Source organism: Coptis chinensis, chromosome 2 (assembly GCF_015680905.1).
Source record: "Coptis chinensis isolate HL-2020 chromosome 2, ASM1568090v1, whole genome shotgun sequence".
Lineage (NCBI taxonomy): Eukaryota > Viridiplantae > Streptophyta > Magnoliopsida > Ranunculales > Ranunculaceae > Coptis > Coptis chinensis.
Genome location: NC_141457.1, coordinates 40,476,835 through 40,489,392, shown reverse-complemented (window position 1 = coordinate 40,489,392; position 12,558 = coordinate 40,476,835). Strand labels below are relative to the sequence as shown.

At 38.9% G+C, this 12,558-nt stretch overlaps 1 pseudogene; it reads right to left on the bottom strand.

The window, feature by feature from the left end:
• LOC147516029 (uncharacterized) overlaps positions 1 to 12,558 on the bottom strand; it is an 83,193-nt pseudogene that overhangs the window by 57,427 nt on the left and 13,208 nt on the right.

Here is a 12,558-nt window from a genome sequence, read left to right as displayed (position 1 = left end):
TCGGTCCACATGTTAGGCTCAAGTGACACCGCATGTGAGGATGCATGTTAAGATATATAGTCCCAAATTGGCATCGAAAACCTTGCATCATAGTATATAAGTCCCGCCGCCCCTCCACTCATTTGCAATTAATTTTGAGTTTGACGCTCCAAACTTAAGAATGATAAAATTACTGCCTTCACCAAATTTTGATAGTACACAAGCCCAACTTCAAGTCAAATTTTCTGAAAGAAAGGTCCTAGAGTGGAATATTTCTTGTGAGTAATCTCTAAGTATGAAGAAGTTCCAATGGTTGTCAAACACAGTAGTTTAATTGAATCTATAAACATAAGAATGGTGTGTATACAATTCCTTTTATGTATAACACATGTGTCTTTACGATGACAATAAGCATAAAGTTTTAGGGATATCCAACTAATACTGTAATCTTTCAGAATCGGCAGAATATTAATAAACAGAATGCAATCTAAGTTCCATATTTTCAATGCAGATACGTTCAACACAGACATCTTCTTGGTCTCCTTCAATGTTAATCTCATCAGTTTTCTTTGGATCTTTCTGGTGTGTTGCTCTTCTTTTCATCAATAAAATACGTTTTATTCTGCAAGTTGAAAAATGGAACAAGAAAAGGGAACATGAAAACAAAGTTTCCCATGTATATAAAGAGTACAACAAAGAATCAAATTTCACATAAATTAATTACTATATTGAGCGAATTGTCTGGATATTTCAATAAAGTGCCAAACTAGCATTTGCAAAAATATACAGTTTAAGTATGGAAACTAATATAAACTTCACTTCCCTGTTCTGTTTCAAAACTTACTCAACCACCAATCTTTGTGTCACAGTCATGAAAAAGACATTTCAAACATACAAACAAGAAGAGTAGAAGAAAGACGACAGTTCTTATGGATAGTTTCATTTTCAAATAATGATGTTTTCCAACTTTCAGCCGAAATGACATTTCAAAGGTCTAACAAGTAGCAAAATTAATTACTATTCAATAGAATTAACTCCCACCACTGACATTCTGTGAGAAATCACCATTTCAATAGAAAAAATCATATTTTAGACAGGTAAACTTCAAATATTTTATTCGTAATTGGGATGTATTGTATTAGAAATTTGATGTTTTGTAACATTTTACTTCTTGAGTTTTGCTTTGTTAGTGTCTTGCTAGCGTAGCATGAGGTGGAGTCCATATGTTATCCTCTTTAGAGGATGTTACTTTTCATATTAGTATAATTATATAATATCTATTAGATAGAAAAATTGTGATCGAAATCCACTCGATCACCTAGTAACTCTTAGAAGCCAAGCCCATAACCTTCCAATAATTATATTCACTTTCTCCACGAAAAAGAAATCGGTTGTGTGATCAATTCCAGTGCCCCAGCGGAATATTACATACTTTATGATAAAAGTTAAATTGATAGTCTACTCACGAAATGAACGATGAAATCAAAATGTAAGTAAACTAAAACTATCTTATGATGCTTATATTTATCAAAGTTTTTACTCTCAAGTCTATGAGATATAGTGGAGTAGAGTGATTCGTTCCACTCTTAGTCCTTCCGCATGCTATGTTCTCAAGTGTAAGTACTCTAAACTTAAAGTCTAATGAGAGATTTACGAAAAAGGCAACTAGACTACGATGCAACTACCCACGAAATGCAACTAGTCGACGATGGGAATAACTAAGGGAATGCTACGTTGATTCGATGATAAGGAGTTAGAGGGGGATTGATTCCACCTTAACTCGACTTAATCCTATTAACGACAAATCGTCGTAATCCGAATTGAACTGCTTCGCAGAACAATTGGTTCTTCCTAATCCCTAATTACACATGGCATTCCTACCAATTCATAACTAGCATGTGAACAATTAAACCCATTCTCATGGTGAACTAATCATTTCTAGAGTGGAAAGGAAATTACGACGATTCTACGATATTCGGAATCAAGCTTTCATCAAGGCTTCTCAACCCCCTCTAATGGAGGTTTAGCCGAGAATCATTACGCAATCATTTCCGATTACATTTAAACTAAACATGATATAAAGAACTGAAATTTACTTAATTAAACAATAATGAAATCTAATTTAATGACTAAAATGAAATAAGGACAGGAATTGAAATTAGATCTAGAAATGGAAATGACAAAATCGAAATTGATAAAAATACTACTTTATTGATCTAATCAAAATGAAGAACAAGATTCAAAGGTTTAATCTAATACAATAATTGAAATGGAACTAAATTTAATTAATCTACATGAAAAACTAGATCTAGAATTTATTAATGGAGGCTACTAATCTAATCTATTTCTAGGTCTAACTATCTACCATTAACAATCTACCATTACAAAGAGCTAAGCTTTTGTTTTTATACATTCAGATCCAAAAATCGTGCATGGGCTTGGAGCCATGTTTTGGGCCAGAGAATCAGGCCCAAAACCCAATTCTTTCAGTCCAAAAAGGCCTCTTCAGCTGCAGTTGGCTTCAACAGACTTTCCGCCCACTTCTGCTCCTCTGATTGGGTCAAGGCTTAGACCATTGGAAAGCTCTTTCCGAGCTGGTCGTTTTGACATAAGGTAGGCCCCATTCCGAGGTCTGAGTCCAAAGATATGTCCTTCGGAAGTTCTGCTGACTTTGTGTGCTGTTTCGGCCCGCGTCGACTTTTCAGCTTTTGACCGGGCTTTTAGAAAGGCTTTGTCTTCTCGAAACTTGGCCTTTAATCACGGAACTCCTTAGTAACCGACCTTTGCTCCTTTATCTCGCTAAAGTGGCACATTTCTGCACATAATGGACTTTGAAGCCTGAAATGCATAAAACACGTGAATCGGTGTTAACTCTTTAATTATTACTCACATAATTGGTCTAAAAGTATGACTGTTAAAGGGTTAAAACTACAGTTTTGAGCTCTTATCAAACCACCCCAAACAGCATTTTGCTTGTCCTCAAGCAAAGATGAGAAATTAACATAAGTGACCAAAATGGAGTTTTATCTACTTCTCGTTTACGAGTCGCGATTGCATTGACCATATGCAACAAGGCCTTAAACCACTAGGAATTCCCTAGTGCACGAAGTTATAGCCTCGTGAGAGTTTTCGATGAAGGTACTCACAAACTTCATCTATACTACAACGACTAAGAAATAAAACTATTGTTTCCTTATTCATGCTCCAAACTATCTATACATCTCACTAGCTATGAACAAGAATAACCAAGTCAAAACCTAAGCTAATATATGCATAATAATCAATCATCTATAATAAACATATATACAATGAGTAATACTATGAAATGTCTAGCAGGTCCGTTTTGAAACTTCGAATAAGCGTCCTTAAGTAGGTTCTCACAATAATAGTCAAGATACAACACTGATTTTTCCACTCAAGTTTAGCTACTCTAGTGCTTGATGGGCACACTTTACCTTACAATCTCAATGACAACAAGGAAGCCGGAGTCGATCAAACACATCTGCCACTTACTATCACACTAGCCTATTCCTAATTGAGCTAGAGGTCTTTATTAGGTGTTGCGGGGATTAGGAGATGGTTTAAGAAGGAAGGAAATGGATATTCAAAAAGGACAAGTCTGAGATAATAGAGTCTTCATATTATGTAACTAGAGAAAACCTTGTTATTTACTTTTGCTTCTACACTTTGTTTCCATCCTTAGCCATATTTTTCTTTTTCTTTTCTTTTTTTTTTCCTTGGCTTTTGACTCCCTTCTATTCTATTTTTATTTTTCTTTTCCTTGGATGGAAACTTCTCCCTTGTGTCATTTCTCAAATGTTTCGCTCATATAAGGCTTTAGGCTTTATTCTCACAGGATTTGTAGAATAAGTACTCTAGCCTAGATTTCAGAAACTTACTGCTAACAATCATAGATACTCATGTAATATATTTATAGATAGATGCAAAGATTATTACCTATATATTAACCTAAGTTTCTAACAATTATTTCGATGCAAACAGACTACATTGAGACTTCTAGATTGTTAAGACCATGGAGAAAGAAACAATACCAATATTCCTAAGTGTATAGCATAACTTATTTATTTATATTTTTGAATTTTTGAAATTTTAACTAGAAACAAATTCATATTATACATATCTATATCCTAACAGATGCCTTAATTACACGTGTTTCTATGCCCCCCCCCCCAAACAAAAAGCATGCTTTGTCCTCAAAGCAATTAAATAAAGAGGGTAGGAAAAATACCATTGAAGCAAGTGAAATTCAAGAACATCTGTAAAACAAGGTTAGAACGTACTAATATAGGAAATAAAAACTGACACAACTCTATACGAGTTTTACCCATTATGGGGTTAACAAGAATGAAATTGCTTGGGACATAAGCAGACACTAACTAGAATGAAAACTTACCTTATCCCCTGCATTACTCGTCATTTTCCTCATTCTCTTCTTCCATAAAGAAGTGAGGTTCCTTTGCGTCCTGCCATGCCATGATAATTTGCCAGGCTTCCCGCCATTTATCATCTATTATTGCTAACCTATTAAGAGCCACTTGGTCTGACGGGGTGTAAGGTGCAACCAGATGAGGTTGTATCCTCCACCCGTGCCAAGTCATTGCACGGAAAGATTGAATAATACTATTGGTGGGTCGTACAGTGTCGACCGTAATCCAATCCGTGAAGCGTGTACAAAAAATAGGAAAGAAACATAGCATAATACGAGAAACTAGAACGGGCATAAGAAGGTACTTATGCCTCATGCTATGGGATCGAGCTAAACTAGACATCAAGGTTCGGGGAAGGTCATGACACATACGTCCCGTGGCTAAAGCAAGGAAGACGCTGCAAGTGGCATCATTGACAAAAGAAAAACGTCATTCCCCTAAAATGTTTAGCATGATCCAAAACATAACAGTTCCTATGTTCATGGACAGGCTACCAAAGGCGACGTTATATTCCCCTTGGTCCTCAATACGGAAAATGCCCGCGCCATACGACTCATGCAAAAACTCGTAAGTGTAGACATACATATTATCGACCCAATAGCACCATGGGTCTTGTATTTCAGCGGGCATAGCCAGTCAAGAACAAATGCTAGCAAGAACCTGGTAATTTCCATTGGTTCATTATCAATGTTGATGGAGAACACTTGTTCTCCATCCGGGTCTTTCAAAGAAAATGCAGTTATCGTAAAAATAAGATGCTAGAGTCGGAGAATAAAGTGCATCCGGTCTTACCATAAGCGCTCCCACCAACGAATGTGATCGCCACAAAACCAAGCACCATAAGTAGTGCTTTGGAACAAATCTTGAAAGACTGTTCGGTATCAATGTTGGAGATGTCATCTCAAAATTCCGCTTTGGAATAGCTGCGAATGATCGAGGATACTACGCTAAAAACTGGAAATTTTCTGGTCCACGAAGTCGGTGGAAGTGCGCTCGATAGGCGCTGTCGCTCTCGAAGAAATTGAAATTTCAGTGTTTGAGCTGGTCGCTTCAGCTTGAAGCTTGGCCTCTGAAAAAACTCAGAAAAATATCTGAGCGCGAAGGCGCGCTCCTCAGAAGCCTTGAAAGTGCGCCGGAGTTGCGTAAACTTCGAAAATGAGCAAAACGAGGGAATCGGGGAGTGAAAGGTGAGTGATGGAGTTTAGGTGTAGTGTGAGTTGTGAGGATAGATTGTATCAAGTTTATATAGGTTTAAAGTTGCTAAAATAGATCGGGAAGTTGCCAAAACTAATTACGGCAGTTTCCGAAAATCCTAAAATTTCCAAACCCGAAAACGGAAACAACTCATATCCTTGATTCTAATTCAAACCCAGTATCTTTTAGGTTGATTTTATGATAGAATGTACCTATTTAATCTAGATTTCATTCTACAATGATACTCAATCATAGATATGCCTAAACGGCCATATTTTCACCTTGACTCCGCAATAAATTCTAACACGAGGGTTATAAAAATAATGCTTGAATTGATAAAACCACCCCCAAACAAGTTGGGAAGGTGGGATCAATATGAAACAACCACGCATACTGAAAATAACCCCTTATATTAAAATTTTCATTCGAAGTACATTACACTACAAAATTCAAATTACGGAAATAAACTTGCATTAAAATAAATAACAATAATGAAATTACAAATAAAACATAAAATATCAAACTATACTATCCCTAGCTACTTCGGAACTGGTGGCGGAGGGAACATGCTCGGAGATCGCCTCGAAGTTCCGAAGAGCAAAGCACCATTCGATCCTCGGGCGACGATGCTCGATGCGGATGGTGTGTCCTCTCGGCGAGAGAGTCCCCATGGGGTGGGAATCGTGTCGACAACTCATCCCGAACGGGCGGCCGAAGCTTCTAGCTCGGCGCTTCATCTCATTCCCACCTCTCGCCCTCTCTCGGGCAGCACGGAGCTCGTAGTTGTGATGCATCGTTGCTGTTGAGTCCGGAGGTCTTCACAGATAGTGTTAAGTTTAACGCGATGCCTCGATGGATCACAGCCATGCGTTTCGCATCGTCCAAAGACCTCTCCAAGGCATCCGCGTCAAAACAGGCAAGTCCTCCTCATCCTCGGAGGCATCCTGATGTCCCCCACCTCCTCGGCATTCTCAGCTCCTCCATCCTCTTCTTCTTCTTCTCTATCCTCAACCAATCTCCAAACCCGTTGGACACACTCCTTATAGATGCGAGGGTTACGGTGGAGAGTGATGTATGTCCGATCGAAGCCGAAAGCTGCTCAAACTTGAGCATGATCTTTGTTATCAACACAGGGAAAGGGGCAACAGACCTCCCTACTCCCCTAATCATGCTCAGTAAAAACTCTAAGATGCAGAAGTCATACTTCCGCTCCTGGAGTATCCATAAGATATGGAGGAAGTTCAGGCCGATATCGCTGACCTTCCCCTTCCCCTGGACGTTCCGACCAATCCACTGGGCTGTAGCCAGCTGGTTGGTCCTAAGGGAAGCCTGTCGAACACAATGCGATCTTGCATTGTAGTCCCCTCCAATAACTGTCTCGTGCATCAATGGTTCTACCCCATTATGCTGGGACTCCTGCAGGGTGACATCCAGATGGATTCTAGGCGGAATGCCTAGAATCTCAGCCAACAACCCAGTCGTCACTTCCTTCCGCCTCTTCGCCACAACAACAAAAATCCTCGTCCCTTCCAAATCCCTCGTATCGTAGAACCATCGGACTAAGTCCTCGTGGTAATAGGCTTCAGTCGAGTACCACAAGCTACTCCGATCTCGACCGATCATCTAAATCACCGTAAAAAAAGCGAAGTGGTCGGGCGGTAAAAGCTTGCTCCGACAAAATTCGGCGTTGTTGAGCCATTGGAAGTTTGGAATGTAGTGGGGGTTTAAATGTGATGTAGTGGTGGGATTTTAATCGACCGGTTGAAGCAACAGTGGTGGTGGTGGAGTGGTGGTGCGGCAGCAACGAAATTTTGAATTTTCGGTGGTTTTTAGTGATGTAAATCAGTAGTGGTGGTGGTCGGTGGTGTTTGGAATCGATTTGGGTTGGGATTTGATTTGGGGCGTGGGTTAATTTTAGTTTTCTTTTTATTTTGATTTTGTTTTTTTTAGGTTTTTGGAGCTTGGCGTTAATGGCGGATGGAGAAGAAGATCGCGAAAAGGTTGAAGGTAGGGGCTGTCGCTACTGTCGATGGCGGGTTGGGCCCAAGCCCAAAATCGAAATTTGTGATTTTTTCCCGATTTTTTGCGAAACTTCAAATCAAAATTGCCGCTTCGTTACCGGTCCGATTTTTGTGAATGAGATATGGAAATGATCATGAGAGAATTTCCAATCCAATGATCCATAAAACACTCCATTCCGACTGTGGATGACATATAAGATAGTGGAAAATACCTCGGAGTGCGTGCATGACGTACGTTATGCGAACAATTGAACTCTAAATTCATGGATTATGTCAACCCGAATCGTAATACAATAAAACGGCCTAAGCAACTCTAATGGGACATAAATATTTAGTACGGAAACACGAACACCCCACCCCCAAACAAATTTTACAACGAAGCTTAGAAAATTTGTTTTTAGCAGTGAGTCTTTTAAAGTCAGATTCCCGAGACTTCCTAGGTTACTATGCTTATTCTTTAATATATATATATATATATAATATATATATTTATTTATTTATTTTTAATTTTAAAAGGAAAACAATAAACAAGAAGGACATAATTCACCCCATAGAGAAACATGACTCAAAAATCCGAGAAAACATGCAAGAGTGGAAAACGTGAATTATGTTTAAACGTGGACTTAGGTTCCGGTACTTACAGCCACACACTCCATAGAGAGGGCCCGGTTACCTTAATGGTGCACTCACCAATATATGGAAATGAAAGGAAATGCACCAAACACAAAAGTTGAGTCGTTTATAGTCAGATACTCGAGACTTGTCTAAACATATGTATGAACATGCCAGTTTATCATATATCAACAACCGAAATAATTGTGGATCATTCCATAAATAAATATCACAGAAAACATATCCAAACACAATCAAGCACCAAGATTTCCTATGACTCAACCTAGTGAAATGAAAGCGAAGTCGGATTATGTAACCTATCATGCACCTTATTTTTCATTTTTGAATGAGTGGGTGTTCTAGTAAATAAGTGTGGAAAAGTGAATGGTTGTGGAGAATATGGTGGATATGGATAAGTTGTAGAAAGACAGTCTGTAAACAATGAGGATGTGGTTTTAGCATAAAACTCATTCATTGTGTGTGTAGGGACTGTCTCAATTCTGAACATGAAGGTGTCAAATGGTTTGTCCTTCTGAAGTAGTTGTTTACTAGGTGGATTTAAAAAATTATGGAGCACGGGAGAAACAAAAGGGTCGAGTGCAAACTCGGGATTCCTTTGAAAGGGTGGAAGGAGGGAAATCGAGGTGGATGTTGTGCAAAGTAGTTCTTGATAGGGTAATTCATCACCTTCTCGAAGAAACTCATCGAATTGCTCATCTAGATTGGTCATATCCTCGTTACTATGATAGTCCTCTACATCTTTGAGAAAGTCATCTATCTCATCCTCATCCGTAATATGTGTATCGACTAGTGTAGGGATGGAAATGTTGGAGTCCTGAACTTCCAAAGGAAAGAAATTTGGGCATATGATTATCGTGGAACGTGTTGTTGAAATAATCTCGAAAGCAACGCCTCGATCATGCTAACCTCTCCATCCATAGGCGAATCGGATAAGCGCGGTCTTTGTTTTAAAACATTGACTTCAAACAAACAAGATGGCCAAAAGACATGAACATTGAACCATCGCGGCAATTAATGAGCGCATTGGCGGTTGCTAGAAAAGGTCACCCTAAAATGATCGGATGAGTCGTTAATCGACTTACGTGGTCGAGGATGACAAAAATCAGCCGGATAGTAAAATCCTGAATTTTTACCGTAACATTTTCGGCGACACCCCTTAGGATACTTAATAGATCGATCACCTAATTGCAACGTCATTCTAGTGGGTTGCATCTCGTCTAGACCTATTTGTCTATACAAATAAAACGGGAGTAAGTTTACACTAGCCCCCAAGTCTAATAACGCGGTCGTCGTATAGGAATCTCCTAAGGTGCATTGTACAGTAGGACGACCAGGGTCCTTGTACTTAACAATTCCATTATGTTCAAATAGAGTTGGGAATTGTTCTGTTAAAAAGGCGTCTTTTGGTATATTGGTCTTACGCCTAGTAGTACACAATTCTTTAAGAAACTTAACATGGTGTGGTAGCTTTTTTATAGCTTCGAGGAAGGGAAGGTTTATAGTTAGGTTCTTAAAAACATCCCTAATCTCCTCGTAATTTGTATCCCTAGTTAACATGGCTAATTTTTGTGGAAACGGTGGTTTCTGTCTATATTTAGCAATGGTATTACCTGGGTGTTTAACCGTGGCTTCCTGTTTCTTAGGTTGTGTTGGAACTGGTACCTCTACAGTGGTAGGCTCTTCAGTTTCTATTTCGGTATCTAGTAATATAGCAGGTGTAGGGGCTACTGGTGGGGTAACTATAGGCATAGTTACTTTGTTATCAACCATTCTGCCAGAACGGAGGGTGGTGATGGCCTTTAGCTCACCTACATTTTCATACTCATTACTAGTATTATCGGTTACCTCAAAGGCTGTATTTGTTGTTTTAGGATTAGGTATTTCGTTACCTGGAAACACACCTTTGGGTTGGGCTTTATCTTGAGCCAACTGTTTGGTTAAATTATTAACGGATTGTAGAAGCTGTTAGTTAGATTGAGCCATGGTTTGGAAAAGTTTTTGGCTCACTTGTATGAAAGTGTCAAGACGATCCGGTTGTGTGGGTGTAGTAGTCACGGGTGGTGTGACTAGAACTATTTCAAGTGAATTATTTATGGGTGGATTTGGGTAGTTATTATTTACCGGAACGATACCTCTACTAGCATTATAATTATTATAACTACTTTGACCTTATGCTTGACCTTGTCGAGGTTGCACTTGGTTGTTATAATTATTAAAATTCCCCTGACCCTGTCCTTGTCGTAGTGGGGCTTGGTTAAAGCTGTGCGTAGGCTTAACATATTGGTTATTGTACCCTTGAGGTGTGACGTTTTGGTTATTTCTCCAACCGAAGTTGGGATTTTGTCTCCAAGGGGCGTTAGGTTCACTATTAATGGAACAAGCCTGTTCATAGGCTATAGGACAGTGGGAGTCGGGATGCTCAGGGCTCCAACAGAAACTACATGGATTTGAATTTACATTCATGACGGGGATTGGCTTTTGTTGTACAGAAATGGCCTCTACCTTTTTTGTGAGGGATTCAATTAGAGTTTTAAGCTCAGGATCTGATTTAACCTCAAACATACTGGTAGCCCTAACTGTTGAAGAAGAACTAGCGGAGCGGGAGTAATCGTCACTACCCCCCCACACTACCAAAAAAGTGACTTTTAGCCACAAATGTTTTTGCCGCGACTAGGGTTTGGTGGCTAGATATCACTTTTTTCCATGACATGCAGAAGTTGTAGCAAGAAATAACATTTTGCCTCAGTCTTTTCCTTTTATGGCAAAAGGTACATGTCTTGCATCATTTTCATTATGGCCCGTGGCTTTAAGTTATGGCTTTTGCAACAAGCAAGTTCTGGCCGGGGCTTTAAGTTACAGCTTTTGCAACAAACAAGTTTTGGCCACGGCTTTAAGTGTGTGCTTTGCATCAAACAGTGGCAAGAAGTTCTTGGTTTGCCTAATTATAAATTTTCATATTTATTTTCAAAGAGGGCAAAGAATTACACATCACTTCCCTTGTGTATTTTCATTCTTTCCCACAATTTTATTTGGTGAAAATTGAATGTCGAACCTTCTCAAACAACAGGAAAAAAAAAGAAAAAAGAAAAAAGAAAAAACTGAAACCCATTTCATTGCTTCTACAGTTCCACCTTCTCTCACTGCATCCGCCTCCTGTTCGACTGCTTCTCAAGTGTTTCTTCACTGCTATTGCCAATAATCACCTTCTTGTCGAAGGTCTTTAATTAACATCTATGTTTTTTACGCTTTATAATTAAAAAGTATCATTTTTTGAGTGTTTAATTCTTGTTTGTACGTTGATTCAGTATTTATGAGTTTCTAATATAATCTATATGATTTTTGGGGTAAAATATTTGAAATTTAAATTTAAATCCTTAGGTCTCTTCTTGGTTAGAGGTAAAGTTAAGAACTTGTGCATTAATTGTATAGGAGGGAGGAGGTTTGTATAGATGATAATATTACGAGATGGTGCTATGTTTCTTAATTTTTTTAATTATCTTTACTTTTGAATAGGTACTGAGAAACTCTACTCCTTGATTTTTCATGGGATTCTTTAAAAGCTATAAATTGCAATGAACTGTGGAATGTGGGTGGGTGATTAGGAGTTCAAGAGCCAAACTTGCTAAACTAAACTAGTGAGCATTCTCTCATAGTCACTGCCCTGCTATTGGTAATGGTATCTATCAGCATATTTTCTTCCCATATTCCCAGTAGTGTGATGGCACAACTGGTGGTAGTGTACTTTGATGCTATTACTGTAAACTTTGCTTTTCCAAGGTAGAATCGAATTTAAGAACTCAATTGTCATACAGTAGCTTAGCATACTAGGCAGTAGCCAATAATACTGTGGAAGGTAGAAGGTGGAAAGTGTAGCGAACAAACTAACCAGCATCTTCGTATATTCCATTCCTTTTTGCATTGTGCCTAATTGCTTCTACAATAATTTGTTATCAGAATTCCCCAATTTACCCTCACAAAAAGGAACATAGAATATGAATCTTGTGTACGTTATTGTAATTTTACACAAATTTGGTGGTCATATTACATTCTATGACCCATATATAACATGCATTCTTTCTGAGTGTGGTGCTTTGTCTTTGGGTGTCTTCTTGTTCTTTGGGTGGAGTGTGTGTCTTTGGGTGCTTTGTTCTTTGGGTACCGCTGCGCTTGCTTGCTGCTTTGTGTTGTTGCTGTCGTTGGTGCCTGCTGCTGCCATGGACCTGCTAGTGCTTGCTGGCTGGTGGTGTTGTTATTCTGCTGCCGCCCCATTGCTGCTGTCGGGT